The 27,797-nt window shown below is 35.7% G+C and overlaps 1 protein-coding gene across 1 annotated transcript in view; it reads right to left on the bottom strand.

Annotated features, from left to right (window-relative positions):
- IL1RAPL1 (interleukin 1 receptor accessory protein like 1) overlaps window positions 1-27,797 on the bottom strand; it is a 1,269,227-nt gene that overhangs the window by 710,641 nt on the left and 530,789 nt on the right. The gene's annotated exons all lie outside the window — the stretch shown is intronic.

Genomic DNA, 27,797 nt, shown 5'->3' with positions numbered 1-27,797 from the left:
ATTCAAGATTGGGTTTTTTCTGATTAAATTTTATGTCCTCTTTCTTACATGAGCTTTTGGATTTAACTCTATTTAAGGAAATCATGAAACTAATTTACAGAAGTCAGGCAAATAAATAAAGCTGCTACAATATTATCATTACAGATGACTTTTCGTTATTGTTGCTTAAGACACAATGATGCCACAAAATGAGAGTAAAATAACCTCTATCATGAGGCAATGCCTGTAGCTTAAGGCAATGCCTACAGAACCCATTAAAAATTGAAAAGAAAGGGAAAAAAAGCCACAGGAATATAAGGGTAGCCCAAAAACACCATTTGCTGAATATTTCAATTTAAAAGATTAGAGGCAAATGTGATATTTAGATAAATTGTACCATGACATCTAATAATCCATCTGGGTATTTTCCAATAAGCTAATTTCTTGGTCTATTTCATTTTACTTTACTCTTGATAATGGAGGCAAGGTAGGAAGTTTGGCATTTAATTTTAAATGTCTTTTATTCACCCTATATTAAATACTTATAGCTGTTAGCACATATAACATAGATTAGGAATGACAACAGGGACAGAAGAGTAACACGATTTTACAACACTGTCAATTTTAGTGCTTTTAATATGAAAGTGTTATTATTTTGTCCATTACCCTTCTTTTGGGAAGTCAAATAGATGTTTTCTTTTTTAAACAAATTATACTGAAGCAATTTTTGTTACTATAGCATTCAAATTTAGGCCCCAAAATGCAATTTAAAAGACATGTCTACCTCTGCTTATGAAATAAATGGTAAATACATATTAAGGAAAAAGCAAATCAAGCTCGTCTGCTTCAGTAGTCTCCAGACTTTTTGACCATGTAACACTAGGAAGTTACAAAAAAGAAAAAAGAAAAAGGAAGGAAGGAAGCAAAGATGGAAAGAAGAAAGTGAAAATAAGAACATTTATCTCTCTCCATTTATCTTCATATAAATTATATACCTGTATTACTCTATCAATATATTACATAAAATATAGGTGCCAAAAATTATAAATGATAAAACAAAGAGACATTCCAATAAGTTCTTACTAATAAATTTTTAGGCATTCCCTTGAAATTCAAAACAAAGACCACTCTCTTACAATGTATTTAGCAACCTCAAGATCATCAAGTCTCGTAGGAAATTTGAACTTTGATAAGCAATAGCTTAAGAAATACTATCGAGAACCCACCATGGTCAAAACAATGTGCCGAGTTCTCATGATACAATGACGAACAAAGGAGATATGGCCTTACGTAGCATAAAACGAAAAATAGAGTCAATCAAAATTTATAATAAATAACAGTTAATAAATATATTTATGACTTTTGCTCTAAAGCAGAACTACAGAGTGTTAGAAGGTGCATAACAAGAACTGTAACCTAGTTTTTAGAGTGAGGAAAAGCTTTCCTAAGAAAGTGACATTGAATCTGAAAAGTCATGCATGAAAAGGAGATAAATGTCTGAAACAGTGCTTGGTGAAGAATATTTTGCAAGCAAACAGTATGGGCAAAGGCCCTGAGATGACACAGCCAAAGCATGTGCTTTTATGGAGGGCAGAAGCTGAGAAAGCAAGAGGGAGAGGAGAGATGGATGAGGAGAAGATGGGAGAAAGAGAAAAATTTGTTGGATACAGTAGGAATTTGGGAGCAATGGGAAGTTACTGAATGGTTTTAGACCAGAGAGCGACTGGATCAAATTTTTATTCTTAAAGCATAGGTTTGAATGCTGAGTAAAAGATGGACTGAATAGGGCAAGAGTGATGCAGTTGCAATTGCTCAGGTTGATGGTGGCTTCAAGTAGGTTGTTGGTAGTAGAAATGGAGAGAAGTAGAGCTTGAAGGAGATTTAAGAGGCTCTGGGATCTTCAAGCCATTGACATGACTTTATGTCAGTAAATAGGTAGAGTGAAAATCTGTGGGATATTACACAGAAGCCTCCTTTGAAAATGAAAAGAAATAGGCTGTAAAAAAGGTTGCTTCACTCAACCTGTTACTGCCAAAAATGAAGGCCTTAAAAGGACCAAGTGTGCTGGCCTTGCATTTTCATTCCTTATCCTGTAAAATGCCATAGACTATGAACATTAATAGAAATTATATTCTGCATACCCATGACAGTCCTCCAGCACAAAACCACCTGATAGTACAAATCATAAACCAATTCTCAGTTTGTATTTAGATCAACAAGCTTCCTGAACAGTAAAATCCCCACGCAACGTTTTTATATACAATGTGTAGTGATAAAATTTCGAACTGAAGTGTCTCATGAGTAAACATTACGCACTGACAAAACTTAGGAAAATGAATTTAGACATTTGGTAAGTCTTCTGGAACATCAAGAAACTACAATGATAGCAAAAGATGAGACTCCAAATTTAAGACATATGGCATCATATAGGAAATACTTCTTCAAAACATCTTTTGCTTTGATCATATTGAGGTTTCCAATAGAGCCAATCAATGTTAACTATGAATCAGGCTGGAACATTTAACATAGCTTTTGCGATGGTCACAGGGAAACTAAAAAGTGCTGTAATGACAGAGTACAGCATAAGAGAGAAAATCACTGTGCTGGGAACATGGTGGGGCTGTTTATTTTAACTCCATTTTTTGAGAGTAACTAGCTCTGTGTCCTTAACAAACGGCTTAACCAACAAGTATTTTACCATCCCTATCACAAAGGGATTCAACTAGATGGTCTCCAGGGTTCGCTCACATCTATGACTTGTGAAAATGTAAACATTTAAAGGAATAGGGAAAATAAATTTAAAACAATGTGCCAGAATCCTGGAAAGGTTGGAAACAATATAGCAGGATAAGCAACTAACCTGACATGGAAACCAATATGAATCAAAAAGTATGGGTCAGCGGTTAGTTTAGAAATTTGTATCCCGATGACCTAACCAGTTACAATCACTAGTCAGAGGCTGTGCATGCACAACGCAGAAAGAAGTGGTGGCTACTCTCCTTTATCCCACCATGTTTATGCTCACTGATAAAGACTCCCACATTATACTACTGAGGATAGTAGCAAAATGCCCACCAAAGAGGTTACAGGTTAGCAGTTTTCCTAACACACATATACAATATAATACTGGAGTATAATGAAACTTATCTTAAAAAAACAAAAATGGTAGGCTTAAAAGAATGAAGGAAAAGTCTTTATGAGTGAAAAATGGTAAGTTGATTTCATATAAAGAAATGTAACATTTAAACTAGACTATAATGCAAAGCACATTAATTAGTGGCCTATGATCAATAAGATTTAGATTTAGTCTTTTGATTTAAAAGTCACTATGTAATACAAAGGCTGCTTATAGCATGTGGACAAGGATAAGTGAAATATTGATTACATTCTTTGGGTTGAATAAGACTGGCACTTATCTAGCAATAAGGACAACAGACCCTGGAAAACAGCCATTCTAAGGGCTAAGCCAACATTCATTCTTTCCCTTACCCACTTACTCATTCATTTCAAAGGGAATTTTTCCCGTGCTACACCTGAGAGGGGTAATTCATTCATTCAAAAGTCAGTAAACTTCAGTAAACCAATGTCTTGGCTCTTAAGAAACTTACCATCCAGAAGGGGGAGCCAGACAGACACATACAAGTAAAATGTAAACAATGGTCTCTATGACTGATAGAATGTGCAGCCTTAAAGTCAGGTCACAAAGGAAGAGGTCAAACAGCAGAGAACAGCTCTGGAAATTCAGAGCCTATAATGAAAATACTTTTCTCCCTGCCACTTAATGCTTCTAAAAAATTTCAGGGATTTTTATGTGGACATTAAATATTTTCACCTGGAAGCAGATGGATTGGAAATGTTTGCTCAATAAGAATATAGCACGATTTACAATCATTGAGATTTATTGGACCTGTTTGGACATATACTGCCAGGATATGCATTTCTTTCTGGAAGTAAAAATCAGAGGCGATAAATACATTCAAAGTTAGTTGTCCATTTCCATTTTTTAAATTTTATTTTCTGATATTTTCTACCAGAAATTTTCCTGTGGTTAGCTGAACACATAAATTATGCATATGTATTCAAATTTATGAAAATTCGAATTTCCAAATTACTAGGTGAGCAGAATAGGTCATACTTCTCATTAGTTTCTCTAGCCCTCCATTTAATTTGTTTTATATATTATACCTGTGTTAGTTTGTTATCTCACTTCCCAGGTTGATTCTGCCTTGACCATGTCCTTCAATTTTATCTTCTCCTTCCTGTTTCCACTGCCAGTATCCTAGTTCAGAGGCATTATTACCTCTCACCTGTACTATTGTAATTGCCTCCAGACTTATCTCTCTCCCTCCAGTCTCAGCCTGCACTCTAATCTATAAATTATTGCTAAACAAATTTGCCTGAAGTTCAACTTGATCATGTTGCCCCCAGCTGCAACACCTTTAAAAGCTGCCTACTGCCAGCCAAATTAAGTAAAAACATCTCATTTTAGATTTGAAAGTCCTCTGAAGCCTTGCTATTCCAAGTGGTGTGTGCTACCAGCAGTCCAATGTCACCTGGGAGAAATCCGGACTCCAGGGCCCTAGCCCAGATCTCTAATTGATTCACGGACACATGAAATTTTGAGAAGCCCTGTTCTAACGTACTGCCAAGCCACCTTCCAGTTATTTCTGCCCATTACCCCCTTTCTTTGGCCGCAATATACAGCTACATTAGTCCTGAAAATACCATTCTGACTTTGAACTACTCCAACTTTGAACACTACAGAGCACAGCATTCTGATTTGGTGAACTGGTCTTATTAGCATCTTCTTACCCCCTGGAAGGTAGCTATTAACAGATTATTCCTTTGTCCCTCTCAATGTGATGGCAACCGAAACAAGTTCCCACTCCCTGAGCAATATTCAAGACTTGCTCAACTGGCCCATGAGAAGAAAATTTACAACTTCCTTATCCCACTGTTTAAATTCTCCATGTTGTTTAAGTTTTTCATGTGTGTTATATATTAATAATGTAGATGAATTTCTTGTTAATACACACATGTACATCTATTGGGTGCTTGTTAAAAATATTTTGACTGATGTGACTTCATGATCAAAACTGTTCTGAAACCACTGCCCGACACTCCAAGTACATGTCTTCACAGAAATTAAACAGATATTTGTGAATTGAAACATTACAACTGGCTCCACTATAGCATGAATAAGACTATGATGCAGGTGAGGCTTATTTCCTTCCTCAGATAAAAGTTTCCAAGTTTAGGGGAAAGCTGCTGCAAAGTAGTAAAGAAAACATTAGCATTTTCATTTATTTAGTAATTAAAAGGTAAGCCTAGAGAGATGTGTGAACGTTCAATCAGGTAAGTCATTTTAACCCAGCAATAGGAGTATCTACTCAAAACACATTAGCTCAATAATCATCAAGCAATGGGAATATTAAATTTAAGATTGTTCCTTGGATTATAATTCCTATTTTGACAGCAGCCTTTCCATTATTAAGATGCTATCAGAATATAGGTTATTCTTTTTAACTATGGATTAGGGAGTTTTCTGTACAGGATCTTCTCACATCATGATTAGCTATTGCCCCACTCTGTAGCTTTATTTAAGCACCTTCATTGACCTCATTGTCTTTTCTGAAGAGGCTGACTTCACCTTCTCCTCCCAGGATAGGTCCCCATGTTATATACTCATACAGCAACTTCTGCTCACCGTATGAAAACACTTTCCACACTTCTAGGTAATGTCTTGGCTAACTTTCAAATTTTCTCATGGACTAGCCGCTCTCTGAGGGCAGGATTTATGTCTATCTTATTAAATACTCTATTCACAGCCCGGGGCATAGTTGTTGGCACATAGCAGGCACTCCACAAATATTTGTTGAAAAGGTAAATGATCCAATGAATACATTTATTGTATTCCATGTGATGCTAAGTAAAATGAGCCACTACTCCCTGTGCAATATACAAGACTTGCTCAACATTTAAATAAATATTTTTAAAAAATATCTATAATGGAAATTTGGTCTCCTAGCTTATTCTTAAGACTTCTTATCTTTAAAATTAGATAATACTGATTTTGAAGGATTCTTTGATGATTATATGAAATTAGGCCTGTAAATCATAGCTCAGTGGTGCTTGGGAATAGTACACATTAAGAAAACAGTAGCTATTATTAGTAATATCATCAATATATTAATACTATAGCTTTAGTAAAATTAAGAAATCCATTCACAATTGCTTTAAAGAAATTACTGGAACCCCAAATTATTTATAAATAAACATAAAAACCACCTATCAATATTAAACCAGAATACAACTGCCATATCTAATGAACAAATTTTACAATATATTATCCATTAAGAAAAATGAGGTGCAGTGTCCATACTATAGTAGTTACTTTCACCTCTATCTCACAATACAGATGACATTAGTTTCACTATGAACATATCAAAGAAAACTAAGATAGAAAAACAAACTCCATACAATACAAAGGCCAAAATAGAAAATATATTCTGCACAGTTCACCCTTAGTTAACAAGTGATCATTCAGAAAATGGAATATCCAACCACACAGGGACATTTGGTCCCAAGAGCAATATTGTGGTAATTTCCCTGAGACTTATTTAAAGAGAAAAGAATGCTGATGTGCTTAAAAATGGAATCTAGGAATTTGTCCTACAGTAGATTTATGGAGGGCCTCACTGATGAGCTATGCCATGTAAATCTTATATGTATGCTTGGCTACCCAGACGATGTGCTATCCATTATAAAATGGCAGTTTTATTTCAGAAATATATGTCACTTCAGAAATTCGCAGACATTTCTAGACTGTCTGACCCTTGCCATATAAAATTATGAACACACTGACCTTTGAGCTGGTAAACAATGCATCTTTTATATAATATACTTAACTACCATCTACCAAAAACTATGTACACTGTATACAAGCTTTTGATTGAACACTGGTAGACTAGAATTCAAGAACTTTTCACATAAATTGAATCACAGAATGAAGACATGCCACATATCATCTTAATCAGTGCAAACTGACAATGATCACATCATTTAAACAATGTTATGCAAGTGATATTACCAACTCCAATTATAATTTTAGTGGTTAAGTAACTGAAACAGATAAACCGTTGGGAGCAAGTAAACTGCCACCCTATCTGAAATAGGCACTCTAGAAGCATTTCCAAATGAATTATTTAGTTAAAATCCTGAGAATAAATCTGTGAAGTGACTTTTCTATTCTCTTGTTACAGATGAGAAAATAAAGTGAGAGATTAAGTGACTTATCCAAGACCCCAAAGATGGTAGAAGATGGGGCTCATTCTCCAGGATAGGCAGCTTGACATGAATGAGCAATAGAAAAACACAGACTTTTAAAAGGTGTGTGCCAAGTGTGATATCACTCCTTTTAAGCATCATTTGGAGGATCTTTCCCCATAAATATTAACACCACAGATTGCAATATTGGTAAATCTTATTACCAAATTAAATGTGCGTATTTTCTAAAGGATCAATGCTAACTGATAAATGAGGTATCCCTAATGTAGTCAGCAATCAGAATCATTTTCCAGTGATTCTGAAGTGAGTTTTGGACACAAGGTATCCTCTCCTGTGCTTTCTTATAATTAGACAAAGCACAAGTGTTTAAGCTATACCTTTAGGGTGGGAGTTGGATGTGGGGGCAGAAATGCTTTTAAAAAGTGTAGCATTGTTAATGGAATAGGAAAGAATTCCTTGGGGTCAGGCTAAATAATCAAATGATTCAGGATCAAAGTTAAGAAATTAAGGTGAAGGGCACAAATGCTCTGCCTTTAATCTTTTATTTATTCCCTTTCTTCTATCACATGGGATGTTGGTCATTATAATATTAAATATCTCTTATTTCAGAAAATACATGATCACATTACCTTTCTGTCTTTAACTCCTCATATTAACCTAGTAGGGGAATTAACTTTTTCCTAAAAAATGAGCAATTTAATATGATTACAAAGATAACAAGATAGCTAACCTTTACTAAGTATTTACTACACCTTGCACTCTGGGACACCCTTCATGTGCATTATGTCATTTAATTCTGATTACAATCCTGTGAGGCAGCTAATTTTGGTGTACTAATTTCTTAGAAGATACATCTGGGGCTTAGTGACGTAAACTACTATGCCCAAGATCATGCAGCTGATAAATGGAGGATTTAGAATTCAGATCCATTTCTGCTATATTATTAAAAAATATCCTCCCAAATAATCCAGTAACAAAGCTATACCATGTTATATTCCCTATATTAACACTTCTTAATATTCCCCTTACAGCATATTATTCCTTATATTAACACAAGCAATATGCTTGTTCTTATTTTGATTTTATTACAAATCCTAATCACAATCACCACTGAACCACAGAACTGGTATTGGGCACACATATACAAACACAGTGACATTTGTAAATCCATGTGTAGATTTTTGCACATTTTCTTTCTTACCATTAAATAGCTTTAAATATCTCAGAACACTTCAATGAGTTATGAGAATAAAGACTGGAAACTGGAGATACAGTACATGTTTTTTTCGCTAACTACTTCCTTCAACTCTTCCTCCAATAAATTTGGTTGATTTGAAGTTTGTGCCATCAGACACCATCACCCACCTTCTCCCAAAGCTATAGTCATCTGCAGACCTCTTTGTGGTTTTTACTGCTTTACTAAGAGTTCTACAGCCTGAGTCACTGTCCCATTCACCCAGCCACACTTCAACTTACACAAAAGTGTTCCATCTCACACCTTGGCCTCTCAGTTCTTTTATCTCTTCAACTCCACAGATCTTCCACCCTATCTCAGTCATCACATTTTGAGGTCATATCCAAATCTTGCCATCCTTAATAACAGAACTAATCCCAAAATTACTTTTCAAGAACCCCACTCTAATAATTCTGGGTAAAGGGTTACCAAAACCCTTTGACCTTCTGTATTGGAGTTTGAAATTTGGTTAACATTCCAGCACTGATCCTCTAGAAACAGATAAAGGTGACACATCAAATATGTTATAATGCCACATGATTATGGTAAAAATGAGTCCTGATTTGTAAATCTCATGTCGACTAGAACAAACTATAAATGAACTACAGATGCCTGATCTGGTCATCATATCTTTGGACTTCCCTGAGTGTGATGACTTATAACTGGCATATTCCCAGAGGCTATGAATACAGATTTTATACAAGAGATACTGGCTACTGGGGAAGGAGGCTCTTAAGCCTGGGTGATTCCCATATGTGCCAGTGTGATTCTTGTTCCATGGTATGGAACCTAAAAATATAACACTCTCAGATGTCTGTGGGGACTGCTACATAGACTACTACGAGGACAGCTCTCAAGAGAGAAGGATACTTGATGCTAGTTCCTGTTTTGTATCCTACTAAGTGAATTTAATGGCAACTATGGCCTATGGTAGGTTTTTGAGTATTAAGTCTTTGGTTTTAAGATGATGCCTCAATAGGTGTTGCAATCACCATCTCTTTGCCATCTCATTTACTCAACATTTTATCTCCATTCCAAAATATACTTCAATCAACAGGGTGCACTGTGCCAGGTCATGGAGAATTACAAGCAGTGTGACACACTAAAAAGGCATTATATCCATCTTTGGAATCAGACCAGGGTTTGGTTTTTGCCTAGCTGAGAGCCCTTTGGCTTACCTGCTTATCTTCTCCTAGGCCTGATTTCTCACTATAAAATTGCATTAGTAACACATAACTTGCAGTATTGTTGAAGGAAATAAATATATTAATACCAAATCTTAAATATTTACTACTTATAATACATTATTAGATTTATATATTAATGCTGATATATAATTAAATTAATAATGTTAGTGTGTGCCTATCACATTATAATGCTAATAAATGTAGAAAAATAAAGTAACAAATTATAAAAGGGTAGAAATATAACATATGCACTGAAATAGTAAATACTAATTTCATATTAGAGTGAAGCTAGTGTCTTGCCAATGGGTTTCAGCCCTGGGCAAGTTCTCTATGGATTCACTGTGAGCAAAGAAACGACAGTAGAATGTTCTTGGGGTGAAAAGGTTATACCCAACTTTATTTCCACAGTGGCAGGTCAATCACTAGAATCCCATTCAGTCAGAGTGAGTCTGCATGCAGCAAGCTGGTCTCTGCCTCTCTGCCTCTCTGCCTGCACAGTCGTCCCGCACAGCCGTCCTCTGGGCCTCTGTCCTTGGCGCTGCCACCACTCCAGCCTCTGCTCTGCTCTTGGGCAGTCTTTCAGCCCTGCCACTGTGTCGCCCAGAGCACTAGGCAGGGCTCTTTATATAGAGTTGTTAATAGCAACATCTTGCCCACATGTGTGTAGTGAGCCAGCCAACCAGGGCCAGGTGAGAATCCTGGCTACAGGAACTTTCATTTTATCCGCAGTAGAATATAACAAAATATTTGCTTGCAAGAAACTTAAAACCCACTAAAAATGCATATTTAAAATCACTATATTTAAGGTGTTATTTCATATTTAAAGGAAGGAGATGGATCACTATATTAAATTTTAATAAGAAATCTTCACAATTTTTTATAACTCAAAAATCAGCAAAATAAAGTCATGCACTTCTGAGCATTCTGGGTGGACCTATTTACTGTAGGAATGGTGTTTCTTACAAAGGCAGTTAATGAAGACAATAACTCCATTTGAGGGCTCCTGTTAACTTGGGCTTTTGACAGTCCTGGATGAATGGATTTATTTAAAAGCAATGGAACTTTCAACGTACAGGGTCCAACTCAAAAACACAAACAATGCCTCATTCAATTCTAGTCAATGAAAATTTTGAGATCTTTGTCAATTAAGAGTGTATTTTATTTTACGTATATATTTTTATAGCACACCTCATCTCCGAAAGCATTTAAGATTGCTTTAAAAGTGGACAGAATTTGTGAATTGAGGAATTCTCTTGGTATCAAGTAGGTGAACAGTAAGTAGACTTGGTTAAAGATATTACATTATTTTAAGGGTCCCTGGAATAGGAACTTGTCTTCTCAGAATGACTGTTGTAAAGATGAAAACACACTAATGTTACTATTTAAATTCTAATCTTCTTGGTTAAAAAATTTGGCTTAATCACTTTACAACCATACTTAGCTTAATCATTTATAACCACACATATAAAGGTATTCTTCATATTGTTAGAGAGAGGAAGAACTCGACAAACTATTATTACATTTCTGTGGCTTAACCTTCCAGACTAACCAGTAACAGTTTTAAACAGAAATTTTTTTTTAAACTGGATAAAGAAATCATCAGTTACCCATTGTTGATTGAGAGAACTAGAAATGTCTATATCATGAACAATGACTGGGAGATGAAGACCCAGCTGGGCACCAGAGGAAACATGTATAAGGCCTTGTTGGGAGGGGAGTACAAAGAAAGATCATAGAAAAGAAATCTTCTCTAATATGTGTGGATCATGAGCCTGCAAGGCCTAACAAGTGCTCTGACCACAGCAACACTTTCCAAGACAAGCAAAGAGCGTATGGTAGATGGATTTTAAGTTTTAAAAATTTTTCTATAGTGTTTATTTATTTCTTGTGTTCAGTTTACATGTTTATTCTATGATCCAATTTCTAGATTACTGTGTAAGTTCTGTCTACTGAGGAGCAGCATATCCTTCTAGAATCCTTTAACCACCATTAAAATCAAGTACAAATGCAATAACCATACTCTAGGACAGATTTCCATAATCTAAATGGGTTAATTGGCTCAATGTCGTCAGTGTAAACAATTTACTTTAAAATCAGCCATGATAAAGGCACAAATGACAAGTTTAGAAATTCTAAAAGTAGGCCAATCACTACACCTCAGGTAGCAAAACTATTATGTGTGCACACACAGAAGTTCTAATTTTCTAAATTAAATTCTCTGTCAAGTTGAAATATCCATATTGTTTTACAGTACATGAGACTCCATCTGTTGAAATCATAATTCAATCTCTAGCATCAAGAGTTTTTGGATTATATCTTAAATGTTTTGCTGGATAAATTCAAAGGAATAGGATCATTTTATTGAGGTGTAGGGAAAAGTGAATCATCTCAAATGTGGTAAGCTAAATAATGGCCTCCCAAAGAAATCCATGTCCTTATCTTCCGGATCTGTGAATATGTTACCTTACGTGGCAAGGAATTAAGGTAGCAGATGGGATTAGAGTTGGTAATCAGCTGAGTATACATGTACACATAAACCTAGATTATCCAGGTAGGCCCAATGCAATTCCAAGGGCTTTCGATGTGGAAGAGGGAGGCAGACGAATCAATGTCAAAGCAATGCAATGTGAGAAAGACATAACCAGGTCATTGCTGACTTTGAAGATGTTAGAATGCCAAGAGCCAAGGAATATAGGGAGCATCTAGAAGGCAGAAAAGGAAGGAAAACACATCTTCCCCTAGAGACTTCAGAAAGGAATGCTGATGTTTTGATTTTGGCTCAGTGAAACCCATTTTGGACATCTAATGTCTAGAACTGTAAGATATTTGTGTTGTTTAAGCCACTAAGTTTGTGGTAATTCATTACAGCAGCAATAGGAAATATACACAGACCAAAGATGATTTTACTCTAAGAAATATCTGTTGTCAAAACCTCTTAATGGAAAGCTATTTGGGAGTTCTCAACATTGTAACTGACCAGATCAATTGCTATTATTCACTAGTAGGGATTAATTGTTAGAAACAAATCTCAGGCTTTGTCTACAGCAATTTCAGAAACTCACATATTTAGAATTTTTCTGTTTTTTTCAAACAATGACAAGTTCTCACATTAGTATGCATTCAAAGGGTCCACAAATATTTAGTAAGCTTCTATTGTACACAGGACACTGTGCCAGTGAATTATATGAAGCTATGACATAAAGTAAGATAGTATATAATCACAAATGCCTATACAACATCTATCTTGAATTAGTAAATTTTGACTATATGAATTTGGGAATAAAGGGGACAGCAATACTCAAGAAAAGTCTGAGAAAAGGCATAAGGGTTGGAAGTCACAAGGTATGCTGTGAGTGACCTAATGTAACTTCTTTCATCAGAGACATACACTAAGATTACTTTAGAAACAACATGTAGGCTAGGGGAGCAGACGTCATCAGTGCCCCAGACACAGTCCCCTGGCCAGTACCTTTTCTGTACACTCTGGCTTCGCTTCCAGACGAGAGACCTGGGTTCTATGGCTTGAGGGCTTCCCCTGGCTGCCTGAGTGGCCTTCTACTTGAGCTGAAGACCTAAAGCCCCTAGAAAGTAGCCCTAAGCCAAAGACTGATGTGATCTGGTGTGGGACGGAAGCTCCTGTGATCCTCAGATAAAACAACCCTGAGGTGGATCTCTCCACTAGCTTCTAGGGTTCCTTACTAGTGACTCCAGCTATCCACAGTGGTGACTCTCTTGATAGCACAATTTTGTTGGCTGACTTTTTTTCCTGTCTCACTTCTCCATTCCCTGAATGGTGTGTCTGGGGATCATGTTTTAAATAAACTACCAGTGCTTGAAGGCTTGTCTCATGGTGCTACTGGGGAGGTACAAACTAAGACAGTTAGATCAGGTAGATGAGGGATCCAGGCTAGAAGCTGCCAGTTTAGAAGCTCTGATAACAATTACTAGAAGAATTAGCAAGTCAAAACCATGCAGAAGCAACAGGACTAAAAGCACTATGAAAGAGAAACAGATAGGAATTGGCAACTTATTTCCCATGGGGTGACAAGTAAGAACAATTCAACTTTTGATTTTAAGCCTGATGAGTTAGGTAGGTTTTTGGAACCATTCATAGACACGGCGGAATCAGAAAGGGGAGCAGTTGGTGAGATGCTGCTGAACTGAGATAGTTTGGTTTGTTTTTAGTACTGATGTTCCTGCTTCATGTCTTGGATACGGTCAGTATTTTGGTGTGGTGGGAGGAGCCTGGTACAATGGAAATAATCTAGGCTTTGCAGCCAGGGTGTCCTTGAATCAAATCCTTGCTTTTGTACTCACTAGGTGTGCCATCTAGGACAGGAGACATGGTGATTTTAAGTTTCAGTTCCTCATTTTATAATATGAGGATAAAAACAGCTACCTTGTATGTAATGAAAGGAGCTCATTATGATCATATGTCCCTAAGATGTTTATCACCACACAGAAAAGATGCGAGATGCTTAATTTGCTTTTAGTGTTATGGTTTCCCTTGACTCCATCTTGACCTTCATTCTATACCACCTCATAGCTGTATTTAAACAATCTGAAGTTATTCTTGTACATTCAAGGATTCGGAATGTTGTTATTGTTTTGTTGTTATTATTACTTGATCTGTCCTGTCTGCCTAGTACTATTGTTAAGCTCCAGCAGGACCATGAATAAGACAGGTCCTGGTAAATTATATGCTGTCATACCTATGTATTCATTTTGCCACAGTGAAAAATCCTTAAAGTATTATCATGTCTATTTTGTTCAGTACTGTGTTTCCACGACTTTGCACAAGGCATGGCACAGGGGAGTGCTGCGATTTATTGAAGCGCACTACTTCTTCACATAAAGCTCCATACAGATTGACAAAGTATTGCAAGTATCGACTCTGATTCTCTCAATCTTCCTAAATGGTAGGCAGAGGATGTATTATTATTCCTATTTTTACAGAAAAGGAATAGAGTGTCAGAGTTATTTAAGGAATATGCCATAGGTCACTGAGACTTGAAAGCACATTTTTGACCCCAAATCAGCTCTCAATCTGCCACAGTCTACTTTTCCTTTCCACTTCTAATGCCAAGCCATGTGTTTTTGCCTCTAAAAGTACATAAACTAGATAATGATCAAGGACTCCCCAGGCTGTGCGACAATTTCAGCCTCCACATCCCCATCTTCTGGACAGTTTTATAATTGAATCACCTGATACTGCTACAGTGCTTGCTATATTCATGATGCTTTCAAACTAATCCAGTTTTAGGCCTGGCTTTGCCATCAACAACTTGTGTGACCTTACCAAGTTACTTCACTTCTTTGGGTTACTGTTTTTTTTTTTTTAAAGTACATTGGGCTATGGTTGCTCAGATCCCTTTCAAATGTGAAATTTTCTTATTATTCTATTTCTACTGTTCCCATATTTTGAAGGATCCCTGGTCTACAATGAGTCCAGGGAACAATTAGATGATGTGACAATTGTGATAGAGCCCGCCTTTCTCATACTTTTACGCTCCACCATACTTCTTTGCAAAATATATCAAATGTCAAATAGGGTGGGTCATGGAACCTAATGTCACCAACCAGGTATCAAGCATAGGTTCTCATGCTTCAAAATGGAGACCATAGGGTATCCTAATTGACAGGATTCTGAAAATCCAAACAAACTACATAAATACCACATATTATTATTTTTAAACATACGTACCTAATGTAGTAATATAGCATAATGGATTTTTTAAATTATGCATTTCTTACCCAATGGCTACTATAAGTATGATTATCTTGTGAAGAATCCACAAAATATTTTGACCATAAACAACAGTCATCATCGTTTGATATCTTCTGGTCTAAATAGATTCCTTGTTCTGTTCCCAAGTAATGCAGTGATAAAGAAGTTATAGAGACAAATGATTATCAAGCAGGGCAAGATTTTAGAGTGCTGGTACTGATAGGAATGAGACAGCTATAAGCATATGTGATGAAATGCTAATACCAACTCAAATCTGGAACTATCTGGCTACCTTGAACTACAGCCTGTTCTTCCCACCAGAAAGTTAGGTCCCTACCTGCCAGAATAAACATAGCCACCCCAAAAGCTTCAGAAAGTCATTAGCCTGGAATAAACTACATCCCAGTTATCCATGGTACAATTGCTATCTCAAGATATTAGAACCGGTTGGTAACTGCAAAGATATCAGCTAACCCAGACTGACAGAAGGGAATGATTGTTTAAAATGTATGCCTTGTTGCTAAGTGGACAAAAAGGTATCCTACTAAGAGAGTAAGAGTATTTTCATAGACTGTACAAAGAATATTCTTCAAAAACAAAGAAAGCATTTTTGGGACTTTGGACAGTTACATGAGAAATTAAACTATTCAGATATTGAGTAAAATATCTTTGCTTAATGGCTAATGAGTGTTTTGACTCCAAATAAGTGACTTGATTATGTCTTTGCCTAGATTTTGTCTTTTCTTTGGGATTAGAGGTGGCACCACATAGTGAGTTCGTCTGAGAGTATGCCATAGTTCGGTGAATGTATATCATTAAAATATTATCTTATTCTCATGTGAATAGAGGGATAATCAGTGCTTCATATACTCATAATTCTTCTACCAATAAATATAAAAAGTCACCAAAACAATTAAAATAATTTAAAAATCTGGAGGGTGCTTTTATCTTCTACAGAGTATATATAATATACAAATACTGTATATATAGAATATATATGTGTATATACATTTATATGAGTGTTTATATACATTATAAACATTTTAATATATGTATATATCATAAATGCAGATATACATACATGTATATAAATGTATATATATATATGTATCAGTATGTATATATGCACACCTGTGTGTGTTTGTAAGTGTATACTCTATGAAACAAATACTCAAATGAAGGAGTAATTGAATAAGTGAACAGCATTCTAAGAAACTCTTATAAAATTCGACTATCTGGTAATTCACAAAAAAGTACCTTATGTTTGCTGTCTGATTTATCTTCACTGAAGGTAAAAATCACACTGTATTTCCTCTGGAAAGTCCTGCTCCACTGGCATTGACCACATACTTTGAAAGATTTCAGGTCATGGCTATAGTATATATCCGTAATAGGTAATCTATTTTTCCATGTTGGTAAGATTAATAAAAATATTAATTTGTTTCTTTGAAAAAATTTTCTGTTTGTGGTCAAGTAACATGAAATGCCCTTGAATGTGCCCATGGTCTAGAGTCTTATGATTCTGAAATAATAAAACAGCCTATGATTGATGAAGCCACAGGGCCTAAAGAACTCCCACAGAATATGGAAGGGAATAAACTGTGGCAAGAAAGCACAACAATGATGAATTTGTCAAGGCATTTTTCCCCTTTGTGGCAGACAGGGTACAACCATTACTCCCATGAATGGGAATTCCATCATAGTTCTGGTCACTGTGGTAGTATCATTCCACTCACATCAATAAAACACACACACACACATACCCAAAACTCAGTCCTCTAGAAAAAAGTGACTAAGAATCCTAAATCAAAGATTTCTTCATTAACACAGACACGTTTTAACTGGGTACACTGTTCCTGTGTGTGAGCATTTTTTGCCCCCCTCTCTTTTATATCTACAGATATTTGAATCAGAATAATCCTGAGCTACAAATAAAACATAAATCTCTATTTTAAAATGTTCAAGAGATTTCAACTGCTGGTGTTGAGATGGGAATGTCACCATAACCCCTCACGACCCCTTCTGTTACCTCACAGAATCCATGGGCTGTGAACTGATCCAGAAGAAAATGAAATAGAACAACTGCTGCCTAATATCCTCATTCTGTCTCCCACACTCTACCAGTCTTCAGCCCAAAGAAGCATAATTAAAAAACATGCCAAACTTCTTTGGAGTGTCTGCCTGTCCAGGATTGTGACCTGCCTTATAGGAAAGCACCTGGATTGGAAATAGAAATATGAGTTTATTTTATAACAAAGATCCCAAGTAGAACTGACGATCATAGCTTTGATTGTTCTTCTTGGTGTTGGGTCAGTTTTGCAAAACAAGTTAAGTAACAGTCTAGTTGGTCATTTGCCATACTGTTTCTATAGGGTAGTGTTGGCCAAATAAAAGTAAGAATAGAAGCTATGAGATATTTTTCTGCAGAAAATAGAGAGTGTAAGCCCAGATTTTACCTTTCCATAACGCTGGAAATGTTTTCATGCCTGTTCCCCATGAACCTAAGAGATCCTAAAATATTATTATATTCTTAGGTCCTACTCTATAAACACATAAAAGGCACTCAAAATATTTTGTTCAATGAAAACAGTAATGAGAAAAGCAGGGCTGACTTCAGGGAATATTTCCTATTAAATTCATTCAACAAATATTGACTTATATTATGGTATATAGTGTGGAGCCATTAAAAAACAAGCAAAAATTCCTTCCTCATTGGAGTTCACATTCTAACTGGATGACTGTGTGAGAGACAAAAACAAGGGAAGTAAGCAAAAGCTCTATTAAGCGTGATGGTGATAACTGTTAAGGAGAAAATGAGGGAAGGAGAACAGGGATTGGAAGTAGATTTCAATTTTTAGACGGGGTGGACTGGATGTGCCTTACTTATAGAATGATTTGAATCAAGATGTGAGGAGGTGAAGGGGTGAACTGTAAGGGTATTTGGAAGAGAAGTTCAGCCGGAGGGAACAGCAAGTGCCAAGTCCCAAGGGAGGAATGATCCTGAAGTGTTTGTGGAAAGACAAGGAGGCCAATGTCACTGAATGGAGAGCAAGAAAGAGGGAGAGTGGCAGTAGATGAGATCAGGCCACACAAGACTTTGCAGAGCCTTACAGAGTTTTGTAATTTAGTATTTTGGCTTTTTATCATAGTGAGATCACAGGCCTTTTCAAGGTTTTGATCAAAGAAATGACATGCACTGATCTCTGTTTCAGCAGCTGAGTTGAAAATGAATTGATGGGGAGCAAGGCAGACAGTGGGACAGGGGGCTCTTGCAGTCATTCAGGTGAGACATGACTGACTAGGATGCTCTCTTTGAAGCTGGTGAGAAGTGCTTAGATTTGGAATGTGAAGATAAAGATAGTAGAATTTTCTTATGGATCAAATGGTGTGTGAGAAACAAAGGCATCAAGAATTATTTTAAAGTTTTTGTCTCAAGTAACTAGAAGAACAATGATGCAATTAACTGAGATGGGAAAGAATGGTGTGATACATGGGTTTTGGGGATGGCCAAGAGCTTGGTTTTCAACATGTGAAGATGAGGTTGAGATACTTATGGAGAGCCCAGCAGGCATCTGGGTATTTGAGTCTGGTGTTCAAGGGACAAGTCTAAGCTGGAGATTTGTATTTGGGAGTCATCAAGACAGAGATGAAATTTAAAGCCATAAGAATGAATGAGACCACCAGAGTGTAAGTGTAGATAGAAAAGATAACAGATCTTCCTTGTGGCTCATTCCAATGTTTAAAGCGGAACAAATGAAATTGGGTAATATAATCTTTTGCATTTTAACATATAAGGCTGTTTACCTGATAGCATCTATTCTTACAAGATGGAATATAGCTTTTTGGTTTAGAACCAAGAATTACTCACTGGACAAAAAACTACCTGTGGACTAGGTTATTATTCCCACTAACCCTAATTTTTACACCCAAATATCCAACTTTCTATACTCATAAGGCATATTTAATGACCCTGTTGTAAAAAAATAATAAAAAGTTAAAATAGCTGTGGGGAGATATTACTGATTTTGAAAAATACCCTAAGGTATATGAATAAAATCATTTCGTTAGCTTATTTCAGACAAGCACAATTGCCCAGCTCAGCTTTTGTGATTGTCATGACCATATCTCTCAACATTTCTTCTGAGTTTAAATTTCTAGTAGATTTTATTTACACTCTTGAAAAAAATCAACATGCCTTAGTTCTTTGGTTAGTTTCATCAATTAATTGTAATTGCTACCACTTACACCAAGGAAAACTGATCACCTGATCTTCAGTCAAATCTTTACTTTTTCTACCTTTAAGGATAACTATAGCTTGATATAGTTTGCAGTAAGTTAAATATATTCTTTTTTGGTATTTTCTACTTAATTTGTTTCCATTCCTATTGCCACATTTTCATTTATTCTTTTGTAACTTGCTTCTGAATGACTGCCATTATCTCTTCATAGGTCTCCTGGCTATGCATCTGGCCTTACTCCAATTTTCATTTCCTTACTTTCTGAGTTACAGAATTGATCATGTGGCTCACCCATTCAAACTCCTTTGATCATTTAAGACTGGCCACACAATAAAGGCAAACTGCCTTCATAGGGCATCAATAATCAGCCACAACTGGATTAATCACAGATTTATTCCCTATGTTCATACCTAAGAATTCTAAGCATGACTGACTGGTTCCCATAATCATATCAATATACCACTGTTCCCCCAAAACTCCAAACTAGAATCAGATTTACCCCATTTTATTTGTATGGATCTTCTAAATTCTGCAACCATGTGTCCCAGACTCAAATACGGCCTTCAATTATCTTATTGGATAGTGTGACTGCTTTTGTCTTTCAACATTTATATTTCGATATTACAAAACTTTAGAGTTTAATAAATGTCATCATTGGTACTAGCCAAAATGTCTTTGAAAAAAACATTAAAAAATAAGTTTTTGGCCTTTGTATACCTTGATTCTGTCCTGCTCCTCACTTGGGGAGTGTATTCGAATAAAACTTCTGCTCTGCTTCAAAAAAAAAAAAGTCACAGCACCTTGTAGGATGCCTCGCATAGTAGACATTAAGTTTGTGGACATAAATATGATCCACAGAATGCATGAACATCTTCATATAAACGCAAGATTTCATTTTTCTCTCATTCCAGAGATTATATTTTTATGATTATTTCCCAAGTTATGTTTCTTTAACTTTTCTAAAATTATTTTTGCTATACAGAAAGCTTACAAACATAGCAGAGGATTTCTGTATCTGCTGTATGATACAGAACTATTAAAACCAGAAAATTATAGCTGATACAATATGATGAACTGATTTACAGATCTTATTCAAATTTCCCCAGATTTCCCATTAGGGTTCTTTTCTGAATCAGGTCCAAGTGATCCCATATTGCATTAGTCTTAGTCTCCTCCAATCTATGACATCTTTGTCTGTCCTGAGCTTGAAACTTATAAAAGTACCAGTCAGTTATTTTGTTGTAGCATGTCTCTGATGTATTTGTCTGATGTATTCTCATGATTAAATTGAGGATAAAATTGTGTTAAGATTATCAGAGAAGTGATGTTGTGTCTGTCTGAGTACTTTATAGCAAAAGGCCCAATCTATTTTTCACTTTATTTTTATCTTAATAAAAGTTACATTTTAAAGAATAAGATTGGACAAGATTACTAGATATCTTAAATCATTTAACAATTTTTATATGGTATAAATCAAAACTGGGAAATTAAAATCTGTTCATCCATACTGTCAGAGACAAATGGAATACATAAATAAATCAAAAACTTATTTATTTTAAGGTTTTCTGTTATGGCTGAAAGGATGTCATACAAGAATAAAAAAAATACTATTTAAATTGATACTTTTAAACACAAAACTGAAAAAGTTATCTGTAAAAACTACTAGAAATAATCTCCTTTTCCTGTAGTTTTAGTTTGTGAAATATTATCATATCCCCTAATTTGTTAATTTATTAGCTATTGATTGTTCACTGTCTTTCAGCATGCATATTTGATACTGACAATATGTTTCAAAAAAATAAATTGGTCCTTTTTAGACAACAGAGATGTAACATTTGCAAATTAGAGAAGTAAAATTTACTGCTGTAGAACAATGGAATATTCACACAAAGACCCCAAGGATAACACATACGTAATGAACAATGATTAATTGTACCACAGTTTTTCCTGAATATTACATTTTTCACATAGGAGATGCAATGCCCAAATTTTGTTCATTAACAAAGGAGTATGTGGAAACCTTTGGATCCTTAGGTTTTTTTTTTCTCTTCAAAATTCTATTCCTCATTCACATAAAGGATACAGGCAAAGAGTGGAATGGGTTCAACAGGAAATAATGATAGGACTACACTTTAGTGGTAAGAGTAAAAGAAGCAGGCTGTCAAAATATTTATTAAAAAACCATCAAGAGTCATACTGCTTTATTTTCCCCCAGGTTTCTTATAAAGAAACATCTTACCAATTGATTCTACCCTTAGAATTCATGTTTGTAAGTTTTACTGAGACAGCTTTGCAAATAGCCTTTGGTGTCATGTGTTGGATAATGTCTTCTGAGCTTAGGCTATAGGAACATTCACAATATTGTAAGAAAACAAGCATATCAACTTTTCTAAGTTATATGTATGTGTGGGGGGTGGACATACATACACACATATATAAAATCATAACATTTTATGTTTTACAAAGTGAATATAAACACCTTCATTCTTGTGTTTCACTTAACCCACCCATGCTTAGCAGACTTTACAAATAATAGTCTCTCAGTATATGTATATCTATATTCTTATCTTTAAAATGAGAATACTTGTACATAGGCCAAAAGTTTATTGGGACACTACATTGAGGTTTTTTTCTTTGAAGTGCTTAACATAGAGTAAATGCTCAATAATGGCCACTTATTATTACATTATCATCTTTATTACTACAATAATCTATCATATTCTCACACAGAAAGTATCCTAAAGTTTCCAGAATTCAATGGTTGACAGTTTATCTAATGCACATGTTCTGCAGATTAGCACTTCTTTTATTCCTGAAGTAAATAAGTATTCCTCGGTGGATGTGTATGCTTGTTGGCTTTATGTATTTTGCTGTATTCCTCACTGAAATGACAGCATTTTAAATGTAGCATGCAGGTATTTATTAATCTTTGCTCCTTCTGGTGTCTTCTATATTGCAGATGCTCTCTGAAAAATTTAATGAATTAAAGCCATTCTTACTATTATTTATTAAGTTGCCTCCTTAATGGCACCCCTTTACAGACATCAATTTAAAGTTAATGCTGCTATACCATAACCACAACCTATTCCAGAAAGGCATTTGGTAGTACGGTAGATATATTATTTTTTCAAGTCATGACCAAGCACAAATTTTAAAACCCACTTCATGTCTCTGCCATTGCTCTTCTCCCTATGCTGTGAAAATGACATGTTCCAGGTAGTGGCGATGCTTTTACCCTGGATCCGAGAATGAAGAGACACACAGCCCACAGTCACAGATGCCACACGGCATGTAACATGACAGAGACGTAAGCCATTGCTGTTTGAAGGTCATGAGATTTGAGGGTCATAGATTATCACAATATAACTAAGCAAAAGCTAACACACATGGTTTAATAACATAGGATAAGAACAGACAAACCAAGGTAAAGGGAGAATAAAGATGAAATCATAAGATAAAGCCAGGGGTAAAAAAAAAAGAGTATGCAGAGTTGCATACTACTGAGTTCTATTGAAAAATAACAATAGTATTCTTCTCTAACATGTCTGTCCCAGTTTTTTTTTTTATCATTTTCTATTATTTTTCTCATTAGGAATACTCAAGACTACTATTCCTTCCTTTGCACCTGTCATTCTTCCCTCCTGGCTATTATTATGCTTCATAACATTTTCTCTGAGGGCAAGAAGATATGTGAGGAAGGACTTCCCCTGTGCCACCAGGTTTTTAAACATCTTCTTTCTTTGCTTTCCTCAGCAATGAACTCTAGGGAAATGGGTGCCCACAAAAATCTGTTGCTGGTTGCCCTTCTGTAACTGGTTGGACGAGATAGGTCACCAGGTTTACTTGGAAAATGCACATGTACTCTTTCCAGAGTGTTCCTTTACATTGTCACAAGACTATAGCCAGTGTCAGGCTAGGAAAAGATTCTCCTAAACTTTACATTGCACTTGAAAGGTACCTTCATGATACTGCTGGAAAAACTCCTATTGTTACTATTCAACAAAGCCTTAGTAATTTAAACACGAAAATAAGCTATAACAGTAAAAATATTAAAGCTCAAAAGATGACATTTTGACATTTAATTCTCCCCATAGTCTACTAATATCTTTTAAATGTTAATCTGGTATTATCCAGTGACTGCAGGAAACGGATAACGGATACATTTTACCTAGCTGTGAACTGTCAGTTATCCTATATAAATACTTGTAGGTCATGATAAAATGCAATTTAGCAACTAGAGAGTTGTTTGTGGACCAATACCATTTAACCATGAACATTTTTCTTTTTTTTGTGAAATGACTGGTGTCATTCGGACATCATGACAAGTTCTCTTACTATAAAATCAAAGATTATTTTTAAAATTCCTGAATCAGCTCTGGAAGTAAGGATGTTTGGTTGAGGGGATATTTTAATGCATTCGTGTTATCTCAGGGAAAACCTGATAGCTTCTGGATTCAGCTTTTTGTGTCCATGTTTGAAAATGTAAAGTAATAAGGCATGAAGCACATGAAGGTAAATATGTATTTAAATTTTAAGGTAGAGTCAGATGTGCATATTAAAACTGCTTCAGTGATTTTTACTGAGAAAGGTAAAAGCTAAAAGAAATACCACTTCACAGTAGCTTTATAGCACTCTTGATAGAAGTCAACAGAAACATTAGGGTAATTAGGTAACACAGTATGCCAATTCTGGTACATTTAATTTCAAAGGGCAAAGTGACGTATACAAGGTCACAAATTACATCAACATTATCATTACACATTTTAACTTTTAGCCTTGGCAAACCAATAAGAGTTGTGTTTGCTAATCATGTCGAGTACAAATACACACAACATTTCACATAAGATTCACATACAACATTTAATAATACAGCATTAACATAAAATCAACAATCTTATGTTAAGCACAAATACATACAACATTTAAGAGGCTATGGGCAAGAAATTACTTATTTTTCAAACAACTTAAGAATTTATATATGTTAACTAACAAAAGAGTAAACAATCAAATAGAATAAGCATGTAAAATACAAATATCCTCACTTTAAAGCAAAGGAAGTACTAAGAGAAGAGGAGAGGACAGTAATACAAGTACATGTATCTACTACCTACTCTTGAGAATTTAAATGAAGAAAGAACATCTCAAGAAGGTTTAGAATAATTTAGGCTTACTTCAGCCTTGGTACCACTCAGTAAGTGTGGTTCAAAGGGAAGAAAAATCTCTAGAGAATGATTTTCTAATTTTTACCTAAATAGTAGTGGATGCTATTTCCATTACTTTTTTCACCAAAAAGAACTCTGCTGTAAGTATACTGTATGTATCAGCATTGTAACATTTGTGCAGATGAGAAAAAAAGTAACTTATTTGATATGTTTTGGCAATAAAACCACCTGTGCCCCTGTGCCCGTGTGTGTGTGTGATTTTTTTTTTAAACAAAACTGAAACACTGTTAGGTAGATGACACCAAAGTAAGCAGTCTGGACTATTTTTTTGGCTGTGTGCAATTTGACAATGTGAGTGTTATCATTAACTTGAAATTCAACTCACCACCTGCTCATTCTACCTAGCCTAGACCGGAGTAGGTTCCTGCCTTCACAACATTAAGAGATACTTACAAGGACAACTCTGATACAAGAGACAGGCTCTTATGTTAAGCACAAATATACTACAGGGCAGCTATGCAGAATCAGTCCAATTGCCCCACCCTCCCTCTGCCTCAGTTTTCTCCTAACAACACTTCCCTTGTCTGTAGCACCCAATGTTATTAAGCATTTCCTATTATACTCTAGGCTTTGTACTGAGCATTTTCAACACATTCTCTTTACTGAATAATCAAAACAACTCCATAAGGTCATTACTGATAGAAATCCCATCTGGCAGGCAGAGAAACTAGGTTCAGTAACTTCTTGCAGACCAAACAGCAAGTACCCTAATCAGGATTCCTATTTAGATGTCAGAATGAAAAGCTCACACATTTTGACTAACAAGCTATATGGTTACGTAGTGACCGTACTTAAGTAATTTAATTTTTCCCCTAGAACCACATTACACAGCATAGAGAACGTTCTGCAAATGTACTCCTCTACTCGCTGCTGCAGGAAATTTAAGACGTTTATAGAGGCATGCTACTTTCCCAAAGCTGAACAGAATGCTTAAAAGGAAAGGGAATTTGATTTAAATGACTGGAGTCCAGGGTTCTAGTCCAGCTACCTCATTAATTAGATGTACAACACTGTGAAAGACTTTACATAGTTCATCTAAAACTTTATTAAACCTGGCAGGATTAGCATAAGCTGATATGCCTGTATGCCCTCTAGGGTTAGGCGAGGAGACAACGAGCAATGAACTGGCGTGAACACAAAGCAAACCATTAAGTTATAGCAGTCGGGTCAAAATAAATCAAACTTGTATGAAGGTCCTACTGATTTACAGGAACTAGAGAGTACAGAAATACATGTTAAACTACATCTCAGGGATGCAATCAGTAAAAATCAGGTTATGGCAAACTTTGTAGGACAAATTACGTTGATTCTTCTACAAATAAATTGCAAGGGGGCAAAAAAGATGGACAGGTATTCTATGTATTAAAAGAGAAAAACTGAAATCAACTAATTACAATGCATGGACCTTATTAGATCCTTAAATTTGAACATTATCTAGATAATTGATGATAAAAAGGAGTAACTACTTTTATTTTCAGTGTGGTGACCACTTTATGTTTATGCTAGAAAGAGAATATACATATAATTTTTCATACGTATGTGTGAAATAATATGATGATGTCTGGGATTTGCTACCAAACAATACAACAGTGGGAAAAGCGAACTGGGGAAAGAATGGGGCTGGACTGGCCATGGGTTGCCCAACCATTTTGGTAATCGTTGGTGTAGGTGATGCATATATGGTAGCTAATTATATTATTTTCTACATATTTCTGTATGTTTCAGATTCTGCATAACAATAAAACATATGTAGTAGACCCATAGAATTAGAGAAGCGTAACCAAAGAAGCCTAAGAGAGGAGGCTCACTTAGGAAACTGGAGTTAGAGTAGGACTCACTGACAGCTTAAAGCTACTTCTTTAGTCCTGAGGAAAAGGAATATTTTGGGGGGTCACCCAGGACACTGGAGAGGCAAATACAAGAAGGGGAACTGAATGTGGGAGTAGTGAACTGGCAAGACAATAATGGCCGTCTACAGACCTGCTGAAGGAAGAGAAAACTGAACTCTGGAGGGGTCTAAGGTGGGTTGAAAAAGAGGAAGAACAATGATCACATATAATATGGGGAGGTGTGTGTGTGTGTGTGTGTGTGTGTGTGTGTGTGTGTGTGTATGATGAGTAGAAATACATGTGAACACAATTTTTTTTAAATGTTAAATGCAAAACATGGTGCACCTATTAGAATGACTAAAATCCCAAACAATGACAATACCAAATGATACCACATACTGGGGATTATGTGGAGCATCCGGAACTCTCAGTCATTGTTGGAAATGCAAAATGGCCCAGCCACTTTTGAAAGACAGTTTGCCATTTTCTTACAAAGCTAAACATAATCTTATCATCCAGCAATCACGCTCCTAAGCATTTACCCAAAGGAGGTGAAAATTTATATCCACACAAATGTTTATCACAGCTTTATTAATAGTTGCCAGAAGATGCAAGAAACTGAGATGCCCTTCAATGTGTAAAAGGATAAACTGTGGTACAATGGATTAAATGAACTATCAAGCCATGAAAAGATATGCAGGAAATTTAAACACATAAAGTGAAAGAACCAGTGTGAAAAGGCTCCATACTGTATGATTCCAACTACATGGCATCCTGGAAAAGGCAAAACTATGGAGACAGTAAAAGATCAGTGGTTGCCAGGGATTAGGATTGGGTGAGGGGGTCCAGGGAGGGATGAACTAGGTGGAGGGTAGGCGATTTTTAAGGCAGTGAAACTGTTCTGTATGATATTGTAATGGTGGATAGATGACACTATACCTTTGTCAAAACCCATAGAATTGTACAACTCAAAAAATGAACCCTAATGCAAACTGTGGACTTCAGTTAATAAAAATGTATCAGTATCAGTCCATCAATTGTGATAAATGTACCATACTAATGCAAGACATTAATAAGGGAAACTGGGGGACTG

The sequence above is a fragment of the Manis pentadactyla genome, chromosome X (assembly GCF_030020395.1).
Source record: "Manis pentadactyla isolate mManPen7 chromosome X, mManPen7.hap1, whole genome shotgun sequence".
In the NCBI taxonomy this organism is placed as follows: domain Eukaryota; kingdom Metazoa; phylum Chordata; class Mammalia; order Pholidota; family Manidae; genus Manis; species Manis pentadactyla.
The sequence above is the reverse complement of the archived record's forward strand: the minus strand, read 5'-3'. Positions and strand labels throughout refer to the sequence as shown.